The sequence below is a fragment of the Bison bison genome, unplaced genomic scaffold (genome assembly GCF_000754665.1).
Source record: "Bison bison bison isolate TAMUID 2011002044 unplaced genomic scaffold, Bison_UMD1.0 scf7180017864456, whole genome shotgun sequence".
Lineage (NCBI taxonomy): Eukaryota > Metazoa > Chordata > Mammalia > Artiodactyla > Bovidae > Bison > Bison bison.
In genome coordinates, this window is record NW_011495018.1 from 7,676,950 (window position 1) to 7,690,916 (window position 13,967).

General features: G+C 51.4%; 1 protein-coding gene across 1 annotated transcript in view; it reads left to right on the top strand.

The window, feature by feature from the left end:
- Window positions 1-2,427: 2,427 nt before the first annotated feature.
- CHST15 (carbohydrate (N-acetylgalactosamine 4-sulfate 6-O) sulfotransferase 15) overlaps window positions 2,428-13,967 on the top strand; it is a 77,398-nt gene continuing 65,858 nt past the window's right edge. The window contains exon 1 of the mRNA XM_010859173.1: window positions 2,428-2,967. The gene's annotated coding sequence lies outside the window, so the exon portion shown is untranslated. The remainder of the gene's footprint in view (window positions 2,968-13,967) is intronic.

Sequence of the window (13,967 nt, forward strand, 5' to 3'; positions counted from 1 at the left end):
GGCGACGGAGCTGCGGGGAGCCGGGGTGGCATCAGCCCCTGCGAGGGGGCGACGCCGCCGATTGGGATGGAGCGCGAGTCTGTTGGGCTATAGGTGCGGGTGTAGAGGACTCGGCGGCCGTGGGCTGATGGGGGACGGGTCGTGGCGCAGGTGGCCCCCTTGGAGTCCTCCTAAGATCACGGGATGGAGGCGCCCGGGAGAAGCGAACCTCGCCTTTGGGAGAATGAATGAAGCGCTGTGAAAGCGCCTTCCGACTCCTCCGGGCGAACGGATTGGCCGGCGTGCGCGCGTGTGTGTGCGTGTGTGTTTAGGATTCGGAGCCGCCAGGGTCCTGGGCGCGGCTGCTTGACCGCCCCGTCGCGGTCCTGGCCCCATGTTGCCCGTCCGCCCCGCAGCCCGGGTCGGCCCGCGGGGGCTGGAGCGGCGGGTACAGACTGAAGGCTGGGGCTCGGGGGCTGGCTGTTGGCAGCTGGAAGTCCGCGCCTGGAGTAGGGAGGTTCGAGAAGGAGGCGATAAAGCCTGGGGCTGAGCCCAGCTTCCCCGCCCCCGGTCCGTTTTCCCATTCCCCGAGGCCCTTGCTACATTCATGTTGGGTGAGTTGATGGCACGGAGTTTGGGGGAATGAAGTTACATCTCTAGGAAGCCCCAGGACGCCCCGCGAAGGGATGTGGCGCGCCGTCTTGTGAGGCTGAGCCAAGGGGTTTGCAGGGCCCCAGATCTTATCAGCTGCGGTTCTAGAAGGACATCCACCAGGTGACGGAGCAGAAAAGCAGTCTGGGGGCGCACCTCCTGAGGCGCCCGGGGGGAAACTGAGGCCTGGAGATTTGCCCCAATTTCCTCTAGAACTGCCCCCCTCCCGTTCCTCCCCCACACAGCATTTTCCATGTCCAACTTTCCTACTCCCCTTCCCCCAGTGGCAAAATCAGGAGCCCTCCCTTCCAGAACATGGTTCTTGTTAATTTTACCAACAGCATGTTGAATCCGGATGTCTTAGCATACAAATCATATATGATTTTGTTTAAAATAGCATGGGAATAAAATGCCTTTTAACTGCTGCTGCTAGGTAGTTTTTAATCAAATAGGTTTTTCAAATGGGTTTAATCAAATAGGTTTTTCTCTCTAACGCTCCTGAAAGATTTCCAGGAGAATGTCCTGCCTCCTGCTGGCTGGGGGAACTGAGCCAGCAGGTGAAGCAGCTTGCCAGGCTCTCTCAGTGCATAGGTGCGCAAATGAGCCAGAAGAGGAGCTGCAGGGGGCTCTTCTCCCCCTTCCAGGTCCAGCTCCCTGGCCCTCCGAAGGGAATTCAGCAGTGTTTTTGTGTTCTTTCTCGGGTGTTGCATGAATGCAGTGAGCAGCATTAATTCATCCAGGACCTTGTGTTTGGAGGCAGGATGGAGAGGCTGATTTGTCCAGAGTGGATCCCCTGCCTGCCTTGCTGTTCTTTGATGATCAGATGGCCAGAGGTCCCAGCACTGTCACGGTGCTGCACCTTTCTTCTTTTCTGTGTCTGCACCTTTCTTCTTTTCTGTTGCTGTTGCCTGTGGCCAGGAGAAGGGAGGTGTTTGGTTTTCCCACTGGCCCGAAGAAGAGAAGATTAATCCCAGTGTGTGGAAGAGGCAGTGTTTGCAGGAAAGTTTGGGAGAGGTTGGGAAGTGGACTTTGCTTATTTGGTGTCTGGAGAAGGCGCAGAAGAGAAGCCCCAAGTTAACCATCTAGTCCACAGGAATCTCAGGCTCTTGGAACCTGCTCTAGTGGGTGCTTCAGGTTAGAGCTGGGCTGTGATTAGACCGTGGGTGTCCAAGGCCGCCTATGACCTGGCTGGAGGTTGTCTGACGCACTGGCTTCCAGTTGAATCCCTGCTAGCTCCAGGGGATGGGGAGAGGTGGGGAGACTCCGGGGCTGCCCTGAGCAGGTGAGCACATGCCCTACCCAAGAGGGCAGCTTTGATTCAGCTTTACCCAGCTGGGAGAAAAATTGACTTGACAAGTCTTGTTAATTTTCAAGGAAATTCTCAAGGCTGAACATTTAAGTGTGGGCTCAAATTCTACAGGGAAAGGAGACGGTTGGGAGTGGGTGCTCTGCCAAGAAGTCTGAAGCTTGACATCTGGTCCTGAGTTTGCATATTGGGAAGGGTGTCCCACCATCAGAGAGGTGTAACACATGATAAGGATATGGAGACCACAGCCCCAGGCCAAGGGACTAGAATGACGGACGCCTCTGTGCCTGTGGCCAAGTGCCAGCCTTCATGTGCTGTGTGTCACGCATCCATTCAGTAGCTGTCTGATGAACTCCTGTCTCAGTTGGTAAAGAATTTGCCTGCAATGTAGGAGACCCGGGTTTGATCCATGGGTCAGGAAGATGCCTTGGAAAATGAAATGGCAACCCACTCCAGTATTCTTGTGTGGAGAATTCCATGGACAGAGGAGCTTGGTGGACTACAGACCATGGGGTCACAAAGAGTTAGACACGACTGAGGGACTAACACTCTCACTTGCCATATGGAAAGAGGCACTCTGCATAAAACTTTTCATATTGTTTCATTATTCAATAGTATACACCGATACCGGGAGAAGACAGAGTTCCTGCCTTTCTAGGAAGGGAGCAGGCAAAAATGTCTGTGCCAGGTAGATAGTTGAGCAGTGAGCTGCATTAACAGCTGGGAGAGTAAGGCCAGGAAAAAGGCCAGTGAGGGATGGGTGGCCTGGGAGGAGTCTTTTCTTACCATTGTGAGAATTGAGGCTTGGAGCAGTGAGTCTCAAGTCACAGAGCCCAGAAGTGAAACATCAGCCCAGATCTCCAATGCTCTGGCTCCTGGGCCGGCTCTTACATCCCACCCTGCCAGGCTGGAGCCTCTTGGAATCTCCCAGATGAGTGGACATCCCCTTTGCTGGGCAGCTCTTGCTTCCTGCCCCCCAGATCCAGACCCTGTCCTGATCCCCAGGCGTCAGCAGTTCCAGGATTACAGAGGTACTGTTTGGAACCTGTTCATATGAGAGACGAGTTTCCTTGATCTATGAGTAAAAGCAGAAAGTACTTAGAAACCTAGCTGGCCTGGGAGCGTTGTTGTGTGAGCATTCCCTCACCAGGCGTCTCTTGAGCGGCAAGTGATGTGGAAGTGATGCTTTCAGTCATCAGCTGGTGAGGATGGTGCACCACCTGAAAGCCGGGCTGCTCGGGACGGTGGCTGACTTCCGCCCTAACTGTGCCGCTTCGCTGCGATTCAGAGCCTGTCTTCTCACTTAGCTGACAGCATATCAGGGGACTGTTCTGACTTGCACAGGGTGTTTCTTTATTGTTCTCAGGTGCTGGGGTCTGATTTCCTTCCTGAGAGGCTCCTCCGTTAAAACGAAGTGCTAGGATGGGAAGATTTGTGTGTAGACCTGGGTCTTCACGGCGTGAAATGAAGCGCAGAGGTGGTTGTTATCTAGTGTGTGTATCCAGTGTCCACATCTAGGAAGAAAAGTAAAGGGTCTGTGTTCATTCGGGCCAATACATAATATTTTTAAGTACGGGCATTGGGGAGGAAGACATTTGGTCCTAACAGCTGTCCTTTGCTGGGTCCCTACGGGTTCCCAGCTTGCCCTATGCCAGCCTGGTCAGACAGGTCTCCCTTTGTCTCAATCAGAGGGCGGGGAGGCTGTTGGAGACCACAGGGCCCAATCATTTAGCCCTCCGGATGTGCAAGAGGTCGGATCACAGAATGGCAGTGGAGGAAGGAGGGACTCGGGGTGGGGGTGGGGGAAAGCAGTCATGGCTCTCAAAGGGGAAGGCGGTGATGAATCAGCAAGTGGGGTGGGGGGGTGGCAAAGGAAAGCAGGTTCTCGGTCTCTGTTGATTTCGAAAGGGATGTGGAGGAAATGCGAGCAGCCTGTTTCATCAGCACCAGCCAAACGCGGCATTTATGTCTTCCTCCAGGTGCAAGCCCAGGGCCAGGTGCATGGGGGCCACGAGACAGAGCTTAGAGTAGTGGGCCAGGCAGAACTTGCACGAGTCGGACTACGTAACACTGCCCAGAGCGCAGCAGTTGCTAGGTTAGCGCGGCTCTGAGATTGGAGTGGCCTGAGAGCTGGGGCCTGAGAGCTGAGCCAGGTGTTATTCGCTCTGTTGTGTCCTGCTCTTTGCAACCCCATGGACTGTAGCCCGCCAGGCTCCCCTGTCCAAGAGATTCTCCGGGCGAGAATCTGGAGTGGGTTGCCATTCCCTTCTCCAGGGGATCCTCCCCACCCAGGGATCGAACCCAGGTCTCCTGAGTCTTCTGCATTGCAGGTGGATTCTTTACCATCTGAGCCGCCAGGGAAGTCCTACACAGGACACTTAATACCTGCTTGGAGTGGTGCCTAGCATACAGTAAGTGCTTAATATACATCAGCTCTAGAGCTCATTACTGGGGATGGGAGAATGTTTCTGAGCTCCCTGAAATTGCTTGCCCAGCTTTCTTTTTTTTAAATGTAGCTGTGTATATTTCATGGTGGAGGAGGGGAGCATGACTTTTAGCATATTCTACCTCAGAGAGCTTCTCTGACACCCCAGGACACCTTAGCTTCTAGTCAGGCTGATTGCTTCATCTCTCCCGGCAAAGAGAGGGCTACATCCACAGCCGCCCTCTGAGATGTTTCCAGCGGACGCCGTGGACAGGTGGCCGGGCGGTTTGGCTGTGCTCCTCTGTAGTGGTGATTAAGCCGGGGGCAGATCAGGGGATGTTCTGGGGAGGCCAGCTTTCGAATGTTGCATTCCTGAGCCCCACTCCAAGCTTCAAAGAGTTCTGAGCGGGTGTGCCGGGGCCTTCTTGCCCGGGCAGGCTCATCCTGACACCTATGCTATGTTTCTAGAATTTGTCCGGGTCCAGGCCTTCTGGGTCTCTGAAGCAAGAAAGGCTGGCAGATCCTCAAAAGCAGAGAGTGTCATTATAATGGAAACCTGGACCCTTTCCAGAACTGTGCTTTTGATAAAAATATTGAGACAGGCCGCCTCATCATCCAGGTGCCTGGAAAATACCCCAACATGGGCACATAATTAGATTACAGGGCTGTGCTATGCTCAATCACCTCGGTTGTGTCTGACTCTTTGCGACCCCACGGACTGTAGCCCATCAGGCTCCTCTGTCCACGGGGTTCTCCAGGCAAGAGTACTGGAGTGGGTTGCCATGCCCTCCTCCAGCGGATCTTCCTGACCCAGGGATTGAACCCACGTCTCTTACGTCTCCTGTGTTGGCAGGCTGGTTCTTTACCAACTAGCGCCACCTTTCTGTTCAGATGCTCAGTCGTGTCCCACTCTTTTCAACCCCATGGACTGCAGCACGCCAGGCTTCCCCGTCCTTCACCACCTGGGTAGGCACAGTTATTTTTTCCTATGACGGGTGGTTTCACATCTTCTCTTGAAATGGAATATGTGCCTGCTGACCCTTTTTGCTCCCTGTGATCGAGATGATATTGGTGTGACCTCAGAGGGGAAGAGGCCTTGGGAGATGGTGGGTCCCTTCCTCCAGGGTAGCCCTGGATCTCGGGGAAGTTCTGACCTGCTCTGCTTGCCCTTGTAGGGAGCTGCCCTGAGGGGGCCGGGGGCCCATAGCGCATTTGCTGTGAGGTTGGAAGGTGCATTTCAGAGTCTGAGAGGCCTGTAAAGCTGTGTTATTGTCTCACTCCTTGTTGAAAGGGGTCTGGACTGCTGTGTCTCCCCTTTGTGACATGCGTTAGCTGATTCGGGCTGAATGAGGCGGGTTTGACTAGCACCTTCATTTTCCAATCAACCAAAGGTTTGATGCCCATCACACGGATGTGGATTTAGCCTGAGTGTGGAATCCCTTGTCCCCTTGGAGAGGCAGCCTAGGTGGTGGGGTGAGCCTGGACGCCACGTGGACCTGGGCTTGAGTCGCTCCTGTGCTTCTGTGTTCCATTATCGTGACCCTGGGCCAGTGGTTACATCTGCTTGGTCATCAGTTTCCTTATCTGTAAAGTGGGGTTGATAATCTCTATCTTGTTTTTGTAGCATAGTTTGGGTACCAGGAGTACAAATGGGCTTCCCTGATAGCTCAATTGGTAAAGAATCCGCCTGCATTGTGGGAGACCCCGATCGATTCCTGGGTCGGGAAGATCTGCTAGAGAAGGGATAGGCTACCCACTCCAGTATTCTTGGGTTTCCCTTGTGGCTCAGCTGGTAAAGAATCCACCTGCAATGCGGGAGACCTGGGTTTGATTCCTGGGTTGGGAAGATCCCCTGGAGAAGGGAAAGGCTACCCACTCCCATATTCTGGTCTGGAGACTTCTCCGTGGGGTCCCAAAGAGTGGGACACGACTGAGGGACTTTCACTTTCTTTTCACAGTACAAATTAGGGTCCAAGGGAGCCCCCCAAATTAAACCCCTCTTTCCTGGCCAAGTTCTGAACCAATGGAGAGAGGGGAGGAGAAAAATGCATGAAGAGAAATGCAGTATTTGGTCCCAACTGAAGTGGATCTTGGAGAATGTGATTGAACCAGTGGGCATGTGGGCATCGCATACCTGAAGTGAGAAGCGGGCAGTGAGGCCCACTGACCTCTCCTGAGTCGCAGGCCAGTGGGAAAGCAGCAGCCTCTTCCGGGGCGGCCGCCACTGCCCCCCTCAACCTGGTGCAGCCAGCAGGGGGCAGTGCCTACTCTGTGTGGGAAGAGAGGAGGCCAGGCTCTTCCTTGCACGCTCCTGGGATGGTGTGGACCTCACCAGGTGGAGACACAGTGGTGGTACACAGGCAGCACTGTCTCCACGAGGCAGGAAACATCAGGAGTGGGCAAGAAGAGTCCCCCGCGGCCCCCCACCTCCCCTGACCCCTCCATCCACCCAGAGCAAATGATAGGTGCTGAGCCAGGGGCCTGACCCATGGAGGGGTCTCACACGTGGCACCTGTTAGGTGCAGAGTTGATAAGGACAGCATTAGATATGCAGTCGGTAAGGACATCAAGGTTAGGAGGTAAGCCTGTCGACTGTGTTGCTATCTGCAGAGCATGGCAGTGATGAGTTAGATTGAGGTAATGATCAGCCTTTGACCTCAAGGCTGCATTCTAACTGTAACACAAGGGTAATTTACAAGGAGGGGCAGAACCACTGGCAGACTGACCGCCTGGTAGCCTGAGTGTGAGAGCCTTTCTGCCTTCTCTCGGTCCCCCACTCTTGATTCCCTCTCTCGGCCAGAATCTTCGTCCAGCCCCCTGCCCCCATCTCCTCATTGCCTTCTGGAAGTTTTGCGAGTAATTCTTAACCGTCTTTCCACATCCTTCCATCCAGGTGTCACCGTTCTCCTCTGAGCGTCTGCAGGGATCCTCTACTGACCTTGACCTTGACCCCATCCTCCTTTTTACCATGGTCTTTCTAGTATTCCTGGGTGTGGTCCACTCACCCCAGCCTGGTGAGCCTCTCAAGGGTGAGAGGCTGTCTGGGGGTCTGGTCAGTCGCTAGAGACTGTCGTTTGTTGAATTAACACATCAAGAACCAGCTTGTCCTGGAGAAAGGGCTGTGATGGATTTCGTGTGGGCCTCTGAATGTACACCCAAAGAAGACAGAAAAGTAACCCCAGTTTGGTAGCGTGGTGCAGGAGAGTTAGTGCTTATCAGTAAATTTCAGAAGGAGTCAAGAGCCTAATGTGCTGAACTTGGCTTTCCTGACATTAGGTTTTGGGCTATTACACAGTTTTTTTTGTGTGGCTGGAGAGTCTTGGGGAAAAATACTATGGAAATTTGTATTTCAGGAATAGAAGCAGGAGCCATTAACTCAGGCAAGAAATGTGGGAGCTGTTAGTGTTTCTTATAGCCGGTATAAATAGCTTGTCATTAAGTTCCATGCTCCTTTGTTTGGAATGTAAATATTTGCATTAAAAATATAAAGTATGTCCTGGAGTGTATTTATAGAGACCATAATTTCCAAACCGAAAATCAGACTATTGGTCTACAGAGGATTGTTCCCTCTGATTCGTGAACCTGTTTATATAAAGAGCCTTCCAAATGTACACACGCAAGCTGCATTTGCTTTGTGCACGTCAGGGATCTCCAGGATTACAAGAAAGCGGTGGCCCCGGGGAACTGGGCCAACCAGTGGGGTTTCCCAGTAGACACTTGTGATCATGCCATCTGTTAAGCTGCAGCCACCCTGGGCAGGGCGAAGTTTTGGCCCAGGTCCTGTGGGACCAGCCGGCTTCCCTGCCTTCAGTTTCCTGGACATCCAGGTGGGAGTTGGCTGCAGCTGGCTAGTCTCTGGGTCGTGTAACCAGACACTCGATTTCAGAATCGCTGTTGCTTTAAGAAGATGTGGAGAAGAATTCAGGATCAGTGGTGCTCTTTCCATGGTCTCGTTTCTGGTTCAAGGTTGAGGGCCTCCGTCGGATGTCATCCTCCGGCAGATTCTTGGGGCCGTTTAGCTTTTTCATTTTCCATGATGAACAGCGCAGACTTGTCAGACGTTTGCCGGAGACAGGATGTCAGCACGTATTTGCTCTTCTTTGGAATGAGAGACTGGGGGCTACAGTCCGGCTGGGCCGGGGCCTCTGCTCCTGGCATTATGTGTGTGTGTGTGTGTGTGTGTGTGTGTGTGCGTGTGTGTCTGTGTTGGGACGGAGTGGGTTTATTCTCGAGGGGGCAGCCCTCGCTGGAAAGCCTCTCTCCAGTGTCTCAACAAATACAGAGTGAAGGTCGTCTGGTTGGTGGGAGCGGGCCGACCTGGTCCACAAGTGAGCTCTGAATCCAGGCTGTCCCCCACCTGGAAACCCCCTATCATCACAAGGTGATGAAGGACAAATGAGAGGGGATCCAGGGGGATCTTGGCAGGACTGGGGGTCCCCCCACTGCAGCCTCTGGTTGGCTGGTAGCAGCACCTCCTTTGCCTGGCATCCCAGGCAGCCCAGGACCCTTCTGTGGGGTGGGGGCCAGCTCCATCTCTCCCCCCATGCGCTGTTGCTTTAGGACCAGGACTCGGTTGAAATGGCAGGAATCCTTCTTGGTCTCGTACGGGGCATCGTGTCCTGGCTGTAGGAGCTTTGGGCATCTCTCTGCTCGGGATCCCAGGATGCCAAGCCACACTCAGGGGAGCAAGTAAAACAGGGTGGTGATCTGAGGGGAGGGGCGAGGCGAGCCGAGTCATCAACCTGACCATGCCCCGTGCACCATCCAGGGTTAAGCACTCAACTTCCCGTGGTTGCCTCTTACTTTGACCCATCAGTATTTCTTATCTGAAAGAAATACCCTCTGGGCTTAGAAATGGTGAGTCCTGAGAGAGGACCATCTTCCTGTTTACCTGGATGTTCTTGAACTGTGGGACACTCAGAATTGCCCTTTCTGTGGTCATCTGTAGCCGGACCCACATGTTGTGACCTTCCCTTATTCTCTCACAATTCTCGATCAAGGTAATAGTTCCAGGAGGCCCCAGCCAACCCCATATCAGACCAGTAATCCAGCCGCGCTGTTTTGAAAGTCAGAGGAAATAGCTGCTTTTAGGACATGTTGAATTTGCTGAAGAAAGTTGTCAGGAGCGCTAAATGAGAGGATGAAAGAACGCTCAGAATAATGGAATTGGGATCAGCCTGACATCTGTGTTGCCCTAACTTTGAAAGCTATTTATACTTGTTCCGTAGCAGTTTCTGTGAGAAATTAGAAAGATACACAAAAGGGAAGAGGGAGCTTAGCAAATGTGGCCTCTTCATTGGAAATAGCTTCCAGGCAAAAAGAAAGAAAATCCTTTGCTCACCGGCTGGCTGTTGAAAATCCACGCATCTTTTGCATTCTTCACAATTTGTTTCTGAGAATAAAAATGATGTATTAAAGAGTAGATGAAACCTCAGTTGCCATTTCGATGGTAGAAAATAAATTTGCTTTTGGCTGTTAAAACTGAAATAAATCAATAGAAAAAGGCAAGCCTGCCCACTTTCAAGTCAGCAGTTTTGTTTTTTTTTTTTTTGTGGTTTATGTACCTTTGGATCAGTTATGAAGCTGTGGAACTGTTTAGGGAGAATGTGTGTGTGTGTGTGTATGTGTATTTATGTTATGTATATTTACTTTACAATGTTCTCATCTGATTTATTTTTAAAAATCATGCAACAGTTTTTTTTTTTTTTATTCAACCTATCCTTTTTATAAAACAGCTTTCAGTTCAGTTCAGTCGCTCAGTCGTGTCTGACTCTTTGTGACCCCATGAATCGCAGCACGCCAGGCCTCTCTGTCCATTACCAACTCCCGGAGTTCACTCAGACTCATGTCCATCGAGTCGGTGATGCCATCCAGCCATCTCATCCTCTGTCGTCCCCTTCTCCTCCTGCCCCCAATCCCTCCCAGCATCAGAGTCTTTTCCAATGAGTCAAGTTCGCATGAGGTGGCCAAAGTACTGGAGTTTCAGCTTTAGCATCATTCCTTCCAAATAAATCCCAGGGCTGACCTCCTTCAGAATGGACTGGCTGGATAATGAGATGTAATTCACATGACATAAAATTCACCATTTAAAGCATACAGTTCAGTAGTTTTTAGTAGGTTCACAGATGTGTGCAACCAGAATCGTGTTTTCTTTTAGAGCATGTCCTCATATTAAAAGGAAACCATATACCTCTTAGCTGTTAGCCCCCTATCTCCCCATTCACCACCCCCACCCTAAGCAACCAAGAATCTACTTTATCTCTATTGATTTCTTTATTCTGGACCTAAGATGAATGGAATCACATAGGATATGTTTTTTGTGTGTGTCTGGTTTCTTTCACTTAACACCATGTTTCATGGTTCATCTATATGGTAGCTTATATCAGTACTTCATTCCTTTATATGGCCACATGATATCCCATTGTATGAATAGGCTGTGTTACATTTATCCATTCATCTGTTGATAGGGTGGTTCCACTTTTTGGCTCTTAGGGATAATGCTGCTATAAACATTCATTTATGAGTCTTTGTGTGGACATGTTTCCATTTCTAGGATTAATTTTTTTGAGCTATCTTTACTTGCTTTCCATAATTCATTTACTTTTTTGTATGCTCTTCTCCTGGCCCTAAAGGAGGACTGATTCTCAGATGAGGTTCTGATTCCCTTGGCTTGTCTGAATGTTAGAGCTTGCAAAGGCCTTCAGGGGAACATAGTCCTGCCCCATTTTGCAGATGGAGAAACTGAGGCCCAGAGAGGCCACACAGAGTCAGGATTGAATCTGGGTTTTCAGAGTCGACTCAGTTACACTCAACACTCTCCCTGAGCCCTTTTACTAAGCGGCAGGTCACCCTCTTGATTGGCTGGGGATGGTAAACGCAGGCTGGTTGGGCGGACAGGCGGTGACCGCCTGGCCCTCGCCTGCTGTCCTAACACCCTCTGACCTGCAGAGGCCCCGCAACAGCTCATCCTCCACTAGCTGCCAAGCGAGAGCTGCAGCTCGTGGCTTGTGGCGCCAGTGCCTCCCGAGTTCTTTCCCTGCAGCAGCGGGAGGCCAGCGCTTATCCGGGGAGTAATTAAATTAGGAACCAATTCAGAGAATGAAATTTTATCTGATCTGGCTGAGCCCATAAACACGGGGCTGTGCTTGTGACTCCAGGGTACATTATGAAGTTGATTTTTAAAGAGGCTGGGCCATAACAAGGAAGGAAATGCACAGGGCCAGCCGGCAGCTCTCCCGGGCAGGGGTGCTGCAGTGGCTGGGGGTGCATTCCCGGGTGTTGAGCCGAGTCCCCAGGCCAGCTTCTGTATTGTGACTGGAATGTTCTCGGCGCTTAGGAAGGCTCACCTGTTGAGATCCTCCTGGATCCATTTCACGCTCTTATTGTTGACACCGCAAGGCACCTCTATAACTACAATCAGAGGGAACTTTGCCGGAAGCTGGTTGGTTCTAAATGCAGGTTCTAAATCTAAAGCCCTCTGGGGCTTTTTGAAAGAAAACGCATATTCCACTTCTGTGTGAGCTCTTCAGGGGTGGGCCCCTGGCGTCTGTGTACCTGTGCGCTCCCGTGTGCACGCGTGTGGTCATGTTTGTACGTGGGTGCGAGCGTTAAGCTCTTTAAGATGGAACGTAGCAGTGATCACAGCTGTTCTTCTGAGAAGGATTTCCAGTTCTTCCATGGCAAAGATGGGGGCCGGTAATCTGCAGAGATCTCAGGAGTGAGCCTCTTTTATCCTCAGTCTGTCCTTGACTGTGACTTTCTTTGGGTTTTTTGGTCAGATTCCCTGGATGTAACTAGCATACATGTTCCATCACTGCAGCTTCCGTGGGATTTTAGCTCTAGTTTTCTTTTCTGCATGAATGGCCCTCATCTCCACAGGGGCCCAGCCAGAGGCCCAGGAGTCGCCTTTGGCCTTTAGCATGTCACTGCAGGAATTACCTCCATTCCGTCTCTGCCTTCAGAAGGTTATTTGTCCCTTTAGGATAGGAGGTGTGTCTTATTCAAGGTTACATCCCCAGGACGCGGGCCATGGCAAAGAATGGTTGGCTGGACGGACAAGTGGCTGAAAGGAGGAAAGGCAAGAATACATTGAATTGCCCCTTGATCCTGAAACTTCGCTCATGAAAACCATTTGGGAGCCTGATCCTTCATCTTCAACTCTTCTGACTCAGGCTCTACACCCCCTTTAAGAATCACCCTTCAGTGATGGAGGACCTACTGTGTGCCCAGCGCTAAGAGCTGAGACTGTAGCAGTGACTTGACGAACAGGGTCCATCTTAGACAAGTTCATAAATATCAGAGAACAGACAATAATAAGTGCTATATGTTAGGGGGTGACTGTCTGGGTGATTGGAGAAGGCCTTTCCAGAAAGGTGACATTTAAGCTGATTCTCGAACGACAGGAAGGCACCACGGAATGTAGCTCAGAGAGAGCATCCCAGAAGGAGGGAACAGCCATTGCCAAGATCCCAGGAGGGGACCAGTTGATGGGATGGGATTGGGTCGGTCTGGGAGAACAGGTCAGAGAACTTGGTTTATAGTACACTTGGGTTGAATGAACCCAAGTGTACTATTTGAAAGTACATTTTTCCTTTGAAAGTGTTAGTCGTTCAGTCGTGTCTGACTCTTTACAACCCTATGGACTGTAGCTCCCCAGGATCTTTGAAAGTGTTAGTCGTTCAGTCGTGTCTGACTCTTTACAACCCTATGGACTGTAGCTCCCCAGGATCTTCTGTCCATGGGATTTTCCGGGCAAGAACTGGAGTGGGTAGCCATTCCCTTCTCCAGGGGATCTTTCCGACTCAGGAATCAAACACGAGTCTCCCACGTTGCAGGCAGATTCTTTACCGTTTGAGTCACCAGGGAAGCCCACCAGGGAAGCTCCTTTACAGCTTCGCTTTCTCACTGTCTCATCTCTGGGTGAAGAACCCTTGCCCCGTGCTGGGCTGGCCTGCAGCTGCTGTGGTTTCAAAAGGTAGGGCTAGTGAGAAGCAAAACCCCCATCCTTTTTGTCTTCTCACTGAGGGTTTGGCTTGTGAGCAAGTTATTTTTATATAAGCACATGCTTGATGGGAGAAGTCTTGGGTGGGCAGCTGAAACCACACTCATGAAAACAGGACTGAAATAGTCCGTGAAATCCCAAAGGTGAGCATGTGGCTGTTCACTTGAGTTTGGTGTTGACTCCAGACAGCCTGGTTCAGGGAGAGGGCACCCTTTGGAGAGGGACCGGGGCATAGCAGTCTCCCCAGCTGGTGCGGCCCCTGCCTTGAGCCTTGCTTTCTAACCCTGACCTTGACCAAGTCCTGTCCGTCCCTCAGGACTTGACGTCCTCTGTGCCCTCATGGGGAGGTTCTTCCCCCACCCCACCCATGGCTCCCCACACCTGGCCCTGATGTCTTGACATGTTGACAACTTGCCAGGAGTCCCCTTAATCTTTTGGCACTCCTGGATTCTGCCCATAATTTTATTTTAGTTTTTTAATTTGAAGTAATTTTAGACTCATAAGAAGTTGCAAAAATAGCACAGAGTTCCTGTGTACTCTTCAACCAGCTTCCCACAATGATAACATCTTACATAACCACAGAACATTATCAAAACCAGGAAACT